This window comes from Pteropus vampyrus, unplaced genomic scaffold (assembly GCF_000151845.1).
Source record: "Pteropus vampyrus isolate Shadow unplaced genomic scaffold, Pvam_2.0 Scaffold26, whole genome shotgun sequence".
Classification (NCBI taxonomy): Eukaryota; Metazoa; Chordata; class Mammalia; order Chiroptera; family Pteropodidae; genus Pteropus; species Pteropus vampyrus.
The window spans coordinates 12,615,408-12,625,314 of record NW_011888807.1 but is presented as its reverse complement, the minus strand read 5'-3'; the positions used below and the strand labels follow the sequence as shown (position 1 = coordinate 12,625,314).

The window sequence follows — 9,907 nt, the reverse complement described above, 5'->3', positions numbered from 1 at the left end:
CATACGGGAACACTTTAGAAATGCAAAATCTCAGATCTTATCCAGACATGCTAAATCAGAAATTCCAGGAGTGTGGTCCGCAATCTTCGCTTTATCAAGCCCTTCAGATGATGTTGTTATATATTAAAATTTAGAACAACCAGGGTTACACATCTAATAATGAGTGAAACTAGAGAGGAACCAGGTCAGCCTCTCTTTTAAAGTCCAAGCTGATATATGGCTTTCAGTTACAGGAGACCCTTTTTCTTTCAAATCTGTATTTCTTTTTAAACTGTATCACTTTTGATAAAGAGAGTGTACTGAACATAATGGAAACTTTGATGTTACAGAAACTTACAATGCCTCAAGGTCAGCATTCTGACAAATGTTCGACTGTCATGTAAAACACAGGAAACATTCCTGATATATTGTCGAGGTTTGAAAATTAAAATACCTGATGCCTCCAGCTCCTGGCTGTTGATCTGGCTAGACTAACTCTCCATCCCCCGCTTTCTCAGTCTACAAACATGCCTTCTTCATTAAACAGGGAGGAGGTGGCCTTTTAGGACTGGTATTCAGATAAAGGAGAGGGTTATTTAAAGTTGGGAAGCAAGGACAACTGGGGACATTCATTCTCTACAAGACACACAAGAGGAACGCAAACCAGGAGCAAATATAGAGTCTCCACACCTCTAAAACAGCTCTTGCATTCACCTCTTCAATCTTCCTAGACCCCTCTTTCACAGGACTAAAAGTGCTTTTGATGCATCACCCAAGCAGCTGTTGCAGACTAGCCGTGACACTGTTACAAATCGATGCTAGCCAGAGTCTCAGCAGCTGCAGATCCTTAGATAGTGGGAACCTCGAATCGAATTGGTGTGGGTGAGTATCCAAAGAACTTTGTTTAAAGGAATTCGCAGGTATGACTAAGTCTAAAAGTCAGGATTTCTACAACTTAGTAATGAAGAGAATATCAAAGGTTGACCATTACCACCTCGGGGCATATTCTGGGAATTGATTTTAAGAATTCCAACTTTTCCTTTTCCCTCAACATGCATAAACCACTCATTTATTCAGCAATCTGTTGAACTCCTGTTCTATGTCAGGTGGGGTTCTAGGTGGATTGTAGGGAGGCAGGGGGACCAGTGTCAGGGCCCTAAAGTCATGCAAGAGAAAGTAGTTCATGTCAGGATGGTCCTAGGAGAGACAGAGAACAGTACTAGATGGTGTGGGGTGTGTTTGGAAGTAGAGTCTTGCTGAAAGAGTAAATGTAAGGACAGAAATTGTGAAGTGTAAGTTTCAAAAGAAGTGCAATTGTTGGTGGTGATAAGATGTAATATGGGACCTAGGAAATGTAGAGGAAAAGAGTATTGTAGATAAGAAGATCCCTTATCTTTCAGGGAAAGGCCATCCTGTGGAATGGATCATCTGATGTTTAAATCTCCAAGATAGTGACAGACATCATATTAGAAAGACAAACAATAAATAAGGAGTTAAACTCATTACTGCAGAAGAAAGAAGAAAAGGGGTTTTAGTATATGGTAGCAAAGAGGAAAGGTGATGGGAGGTAGCGTCTGCTTAAATAAAGTTCAAAGAAACAGGGATTTTTGGAAAAGGAAGGAAGAGAAATAATACTTTTTGTTACTTCATGACATGTTTTGAGTAGAAAAAATGTGGAGAACCACTGCTTCAAGAACATAATGATGTCCCTAGTTATTTTGGTCTAACTATGGTTAAAGACCTTCTCCTTGGTTCAGAGAAAATAATGATGGATTTTTTCCTCAAAAGGATCTTTACCAGAAAACTAAGTAAGATTAACAAAATCGTAATGGTAATAAAGAAAGAAATGAATAAGCTTAAAGAAGATTCCTCAACATAAGTAACCTGTCTAAGCACAGGACCAAAAAGTCGGCTCTGATTAATTTCATCACCCATATCCCATGTGGTTTGCATGACTATTCCAGTGGCTTCAATTAAACTCACCAGAAGAAAATTTTTAGCCTCTGCCAGGATCTTCCAGGTACTGACCCTCAAGGTATTCCCTTTGGCCGTCTTCTACTACTTGAAGCTTTTCTCACTACAGAAAATGCTACCTCTTCCTAGAGAAGGTACTTTCCCACCCTTGCCCCAAACTCCTCTAGTTTCTGTTTCTCCCCCAACTTTATTGAGGCATAATTGAAAAAAAAATGTAAGATATTTAAAGTATACAGCGTGATTATTTGATATATGTGTACAATGTGTACATTGTGAAAGCATTTTGCTCATCTAGTTAATAATACATCCACCACCTCACACACTTTTTTTTTTTTTTTTTTTTTGGTGATAACATTCAGTTCTATTCTCTTAGCAAATTTTAGTTATTTTTTTAGTTATACAATATAGTGTTTTCACCTATACTCACCATGTTTTACATTAGATTCTTAGGCCTTATTCACTGGGGAAACAGAGAGATTGGTAAAAGAATACAAACTTTCCTCCTCTAGTTTTGAAGCTACCCAGCTGGAAGCTTTTCTCAAGCTTCTCAGGTGGTTGAGTCTGAACTGCCTTTGCTAATGAAAGTCCTGCTAACTCCTCTCATTATGTGGATTTTCTTCAGTCTCACTGAGGAGTTTGTGCGTTTCTTCTTCAGTTTTTCACCAAATGGCCTTACTCATTCTTCTGTCTCAACTATCATACTGATGCTTGATGAATTTCCTATAGATATATCTCTGGCCTAAATCTCTACCAATTTCCTTCTCAAATTGCATAAGGTTATTAAATATACAAATCCAAACTCCTTATCTTCTCATTCAGAAATCCTATTCTTCTTCACATCTCCTTTATCTTTGGAAAATGATATCAGTTTCCAAGACTGGAAAGTGTCATATCTGGACTCATATCTGGATTAAATTTACTTTTAATCCCTCATTAAATTAGTCAATCACCCTGAAAGAGCTGCTTCACATAACTGCATAATTTTTACCATTTCTGCTACCACTTTCCTGCCTTCTGATTCACTTCCGACACAAAAGCCGTCCAACAAGTCCTCTGCCTCCTATACATCCTTCTACATAGACATCAGGCTTTCAATTTCTAAAACATGACTTTTAGTCTATGACATCCTACAGTTTAAAAACTTTGATGACTTCTATCATACAACAAAGTTCTAACTTCTTAGCATGATTATACAAAGTCCCATTTTCATTACAAATCACCAAGAATCCTAGGCTGCTACCACATCCTGGATATGGCATGTCTTTGCTTTTATGTCTCATCATCTGTAAGACAAAAATACCTTTCCTTTACTCATCCTTCAGCATATACTTCAAAAGCTACTGCTTCAAAAAGAAAAAAAAAAAAAAAAAGCTTTCCTTGATCTTTTTTTCTCTCCATTAAAAGCTGCAGTCTCTTTTGTGTACCAAATACTTTTTTGTGGCTCTCTTGAGGTCCTATATCTAAGTATGAGTATATAGATTTTATTTTCCAACTAGACTATAAGTTTCTTAGACATCCCAAGATATTTAATATAAGGTGTTAGACAAGCAAAGGGGGAGAACAGGGAAATGTTCCCTAAGGCTTTAACATTTTAGAACAGTTGGATTCAGAATACCCCTAGTGTGGTAGACAAAATAGCTCTCCAAAGACATCCATGACTAATCCCTAGAATCTGTGAATATATTACCTTGCATTGCAAAAGGGACATTGCAGATATAGTTAAGGCTATATATCTTAAGATGGGAAAGTATACAGTAGAACCTCCTTTTCTGCAGCAGACACATTCCAAGACCTCCAGTGGATGCCTGAAACTGCAGAGAGTACTGAACCCTATATATACTGTTTCCTATGCATACATATCTATCATAAAGTTTAATTTATATATTAGGCACAGTAGGAGATTAACAATAACGAATAATCAAATAAAACAATTGTAACAATGAAAATTGTATAATAAAGTCTTTTTCTTGCTCTCAAAATATCTTATTGTACTGTACTCACCCTTCTAGTGATGATGATATGAGATGATACAATGCCTACTAGATGAGACGAAATGAGGTGGATGTGATTTAGGCATTGTGAAGTAGCCTTAGGCTACTACTGACCTTCTGACAATAAGGATTCTTTGAACACAAGCACTGCATTACCACAACAGCTTATCTGATAACCTAGTGAGCTACTAAGTGACTAATGGGCTGGGAGACTATACAGCATGAATATACTGGACAATGAGATGATTCATTTCCCAGGCAGGATGGAGCAGGACAGTACAAGATTTCATCACACTTTTAAACTAAAGCACAATTTAAAATTTATGAATAATTTATTTTTGTAATTTTCCATTTAATATTTTCAGACCACAATTGACCACAGGTATCTTGAAATCTCAGAAAGTGAAACTGTGAACAGGAAGGACTACTGCACTTGATCATTCAGGTCAGTCAAATCTAATTGTGGAATCCTATAAAAGCAGAGAACATTCTTTGATCAGCATCAGAGAAATAAAACAGCAGTCGATGAGGCTCTTAGCATGAGAGGAACTCATCCACGTCCTGCCGAATGGGGCCACCAGAAAAGCAAGAGAAGGAATAAAGGCAACCTCTAGAAGCAAAGACTGGCCTACGACTGATAGGCAGTAAAATAACAGGGACCTCACTCCCTCTATCACAACCACAAGGAATTGAACTTGGCCAACACCTGAATGAGACTGGAAGCAAATTCTTCTCCAGATCCTCCAGTAGGGAATGTTGCTCTAACCAATATCTTCATTCTGGCTCTTTGGGACCCCATGTAAAGACCTAGCTGAGTCCATTCAGACTTCTGACCTGCATAACATGAAATAAGTTGCACTGTACTCACCCTTCTAGTGATGATGATATAAGAAGATACAATGCCTACTAGATGAGATGAAATGAGGTGAATGTGATTTAGGCATTGTGAAGTAGCCTTAGGCTACTACTGACCTTCTGACAATAAGGATTCTTTGAACACAAGCACTGCATTACCACAACAGCTTATCTGTTAGTGTTGTTTTAAACTGCTAAAAGGATGGTCAGTTGTCAAAGCAGCAATAGAAAATGAATATAACAAATTTAAGATAGCAGTTTTTGTCAAGGATCTGAAAATGTCTGAAAGTATGATTAGTCTCTGAAAAGTCACTTACCTGTACACATGGAAAACCTGACTAAATTTAAATAAGTAAAAATATTTTTAAATGGTTTATGAATGCGGTCTCCAGCTTTTTTTCTATTCATACTTAAGAGATATGACATAAACCGCTCAGCAATTACCAGAGGATAGTGTTCGGTGGAGGGTGTTTATATCAGAATTTGCAGGGAGTCACACCCTCTTAGTAATACTAATACACCCCCTTCCCCAAAATCCTTGTATACCTCTTGTAGTCTAGCTAGTTAAGACGTTGGCTTAATGAAGTTTAAACTAATCTTCATCTTATGAAAACTGGATTTTTAATCTGCCCCTGAAAAATCTCATTTTCAGAAGAAATAACTAACCATGTCTATACCAGGTCAATGTCAATAAAAACAACATAGTAATTATGGAAGATATTTATTGAATGTTTACTTTGAGCCAGATGTTCCATATGGCATATCTTACTTACTTCTTTCAAAGAACCCAGAGGATAGTCTCTATAATTCTCTATTTTTCAGATGAGGAAACTGAGGGAAAAAGAGTCAAATAACTTGCCCTGTGTCTCACACCTACTATGTATTACAGGTCACAATTATCTAATCTTCTCAACATGTGATCCACTTGGAACCGTAACAGTATCTAACATCTACTATCCCCCACCCCTCTTTTTTATAAAGATTGTACTTGCAATTTTTACAACAAACCTTTAGATTTTTAGGACTAAGTGCAAGAAGCAACAGCCGATCAGGAAATATGCAAACTATGTGTGAAGAAACAGTGTGAACGCAGAATCAGAGCCAGTGGTAAGCCAGCAGGGGAGACCATTGCAGAGGGACTGCCGAATGCAACCCGGTGTCATTCAGTAGTAGGCAATTTTAGTAGTAAGGCGTATCAGGGATCTGAAGGAGGTAGTCTCCCCACCACCGAGCCAATATTTCCTCACAGTTACTGCAGGAGTAAGGCCAAAAATTACACTTGTTTTATAGTTTCTTCATTTCAGGGGATTCTTTGAATCTGAAATTTCATATACTTGGTTTCAATCCACCATATTCTTTCAGTTAAATTTCAGCTGCTTTCAGTTAGTAGGCTAGGGAAATACGCCAAAACATACCCAAATGCAGTCACCACTGCACTGCATGCTATTTCTGGTCCAACTACTGGGAGCAGAAAGAATGAGGAATGGGAAGGTCTCTCAACCGTCGAGATCATTTTGGCAAGTGGTAGACTGACAAATGGCTCATCTGGGATAGGATGGAAGAATTCATGGCACACTGATGTAACTGAGAATAATGTGTCGTTTTATGTTCTGTAATTAAAATTTATTGTATGACAACCTGTTGCTGCTGCAGTACCAAGAGATTACTGCCATTGTAACAGTATAAAGTCCTTCAGATAGTTTGCTTGCTGCATTCTGTGCTATTTGTGTAGTTTATAAATTCATTATCTCTTTCCCACCTTATTAAGAACATAATTAGAATAACTCTTTCTTCATCAAGAGAAATATGTTAACTTGTTATCTTCCAAACTACACTAATCCATCATATTTATCCCACTCCTCTCAAAAACAGGCAAACAAAACAAACAATTGGCTTGATGACTTATGAAGGAATGCCATTTACCTTTCCCTGAACTCTTTCCTTTGCCTTGAATGATCAGTTTGCTCTTAACCAAAAGAAATAATCCTGGCATCCACAATATTTATTAAAGTGAAAACAAATTAACTGCTTAGTGTAAGCAATGTAATTTGAGGGAATTCAGATATAAATCCATAGAGCATAGCCCCTGGGAAGCGTATGCATAAAGAGCCTATTGTTTAGTAGTTTTAATAAATTTTTAAACAAGATTACATACATGCAAATAAATTTTTCGGAAACAAAATAGGTAATAAGGAAGATATTACTTTTTACATAGTAATGTATGTTTGAAAATTAATTCCCTAACTACTAAATTTATTACACTGACACTAAATTAACCACAAAATTTGTCTTCAAGATCGGTATAAGTAGATATATTTTCAAAAAATGTTCTATTTTAAGATCTAATAGATTAGCAAAAGTTTCTTAAACATTAACTTTTTTTAAACATGTATAGAAAATCTCTCTTCTTTTGCAGATTTTTTAAAAAAACATTACCTCTCAAATTTAACTCTGAGTAAATAATAAGAAAAAACATATTTTTAGTGGGAAACAAAAAGACAAGAGACATTAAAAAATGTTAACTACCACACAATGTTTAATTATAAAAACTTTATGATTATAAATGGTTAAAGAAAAAAAGGACTTTTTTATTTTCTTTCATCTGATTTAAATCTTCATATTTGAACATGTTTTTTTAATAGATGACAATATCTTTACTAAAACAGACTCCCAATTTCTTTTTTGCATCACCACTCATTTTAGAATGTAATATATTATTTGAACTGTACCACTAAAACTACACTAGTGTTTTGCCTGTCTTGTGGGAAATTTTAGATCTGAATGTGTGTCTGCACATTTTACTTATTAATAATTTGAACTGGATTAATCAAGCACAATTTCCCTGTGCAGTGCTTAGGGGAAAACCAAACAACTGGAACAAAATGTACAAATAGTGCAAAATAACAAATTACTATCGAAATTGCCTAAATGTCATAACAACACTCCTTTGGCAAAAATGCTACATTGTTTTGATTTTTATCACAATAGGCAAGTACATTTTAATGCTAAAATGGCAAAATTTTTTCTTGCTAGCATATTTTTTTCCATTTGGGGTTAAATAAATCAGACGTTAAATTTTTTAACTTAAGAAGGGAATACACAAACTTAATTGCTTAATGAATCATCTTTTTTTCTTTTTACTGTACACATCATATATTGTCTGACTATACATATCATGTATTATCTTGTGTAATACAGAGTTATGGATTCATCTACATTTGTGACATAAATATTTGAACACCTTTCATGTCAGGAAGAATGTCTTATGCTTATATTCTTCACTGGTATCTAGAACAGTGCTTTGCACAGAGAAGACATTATAAAAATACATATTGATTTTATGTGTTCCAAAGTTATGTAAACAGTAGTTGCTGTTTTTACAAGAACGGAAAGCAGAATAGTAAATTTTCAGTTGAATTTTATTACAATTTTAAAGACAACAGCTAGCTATGCCATGTATCACAATCATGATGACTATAAGCATAATAACTAAATATCAGTTATTACCCCCCAAAATTCTGTTTTCTCAGGAAGATTTCAATTTTTCTCAATAACTTCATATATAGATCTACATCTGCTAGTTTGTCAGATCTCTAAAATAATCCCCACACTCCAGAACAGGAACACCTGTGAAAAAAATTATACTTTTTTCTGACATTCTTCCTGCTTCACGTTCTCTATGGACCCTGGCAACTTTCCACATCAAATGGCAGCTTCACTCATTACATCTAAGACCATGTTGTTTACTCCACTAGTCATTCATCCCGGTCAGCATTTTAAATTTACAGAAAAGCCCAAGATTTTCCCATTGTCCCTGTTGGAATGATTTCCTAAGTTTCATAACTCACTCAAGACAAGGTATAACAAAAGTCACCATTAAAAGAGAATCAACTAATATGCTTTATAAGTAAAATGACTATGGGTTAATTTTACCACAAATTTATAGCCTTCTCACAGGACAATAATGTATGTGAGTTAAATATATTTCTGCAAACATATAATCTTAGGTTTGAATTTCTTAGATTCAATAGAAACCATCCAATACATATGTATTCTGAAGGTCATCATTTTAATTATGCAATCTGCAATAGAAGATTATTTTAAGGGTAAAACTTTTAGGAAATGGCTCTAATGGTGAAAAATAGAAAAGTAGAAAAATAGAAATGTTAATTCTGATTTTTAAAGAAAATTAGCAGGACACATCAAATTCCACTCACTTGTGATTTGATAGGAAAAATTTACTAACTCAACAGGACAAGACTGCTTGGTTGGCAGCCAACATTGCCATGTAAAATACATTTAGCTTAAAATTCAAATGCTGAATAAGATTCTCAAGTTGAAGTTATATATCTTTTAATATCTATATCTATGTATACCACAGGTGGCTTCAACCAATTCAACTGTAACAAGAATACTTCTTGAAAATTCTATTTTATGCTCAACGAACAGGCACAAAACATTACACATTTTGGAAAATAAAAACATTTCAACTTTATCTTCCTTGCATTATTTTTATATGGATATTATTTGTATGTTCATTAAAATTATAATTCTTCTTGTAATTAAATTTAGAAATTGGAAAAGGGAATAAAGGACAGAAAAGTATTATTTAAAAAAGTATTATTATTGGCGAATACAAACATTTGACAATCAAAAGCAATAGAAACATTTAGAAAACTATTTTCTATTTATTAATAACAACATTTGTCTGTACAGGAAAAAAAGAAAGAATGCATAGAGGGCAGCATTTTCTATGGGTATTCCTTTGACTACTTATGCCCAAAGAAAGATGCTTTACCTAAAATAAGGTTAGAAAGATGGGGACTGCTAAATCCTAAAATTCATAAAGAAAGCTGTCTTGCTTCTGTAGAACCCTGCTTTCCACTCCCACTTCACCATGCCATTTTCTTGAATATATGCATAGTTTCTTAAATAAAAAATGCAATCTTATATAGACCTAGAAACAGAAATATATTTTAAAATAACGTACCACTGAGGCATAAACTCACAGAGCAATACAGGTCATGAATACATTTATGAATCTGAGAACTCTTCATATTGTTTATTAAATATTCATCTGAATAATTGTGATTTGGCACTGGTGAAAA

The 9,907-nt window shown here is 34.9% G+C and overlaps 1 protein-coding gene across 5 annotated transcripts in view; it reads right to left on the bottom strand.

Annotated features, from left to right (window-relative positions):
• ROBO1 (roundabout guidance receptor 1) overlaps positions 1–9,907 on the bottom strand; it is a 376,938-nt gene that overhangs the window by 224,718 nt on the left and 142,313 nt on the right. Inside the window, exon 1 of one of the 5 annotated variants that reach the window (XM_023528477.1) lies at positions 3,955–4,049. The exons of the other annotated variants lie outside the window; for them this stretch is intronic. The gene's annotated coding sequence lies outside the window, so the exon portion shown is untranslated. Of the gene's footprint in view, positions 1–3,954; positions 4,050–9,907 lie in introns of those variants that run through there. 5 annotated transcript variants of the gene reach the window in all.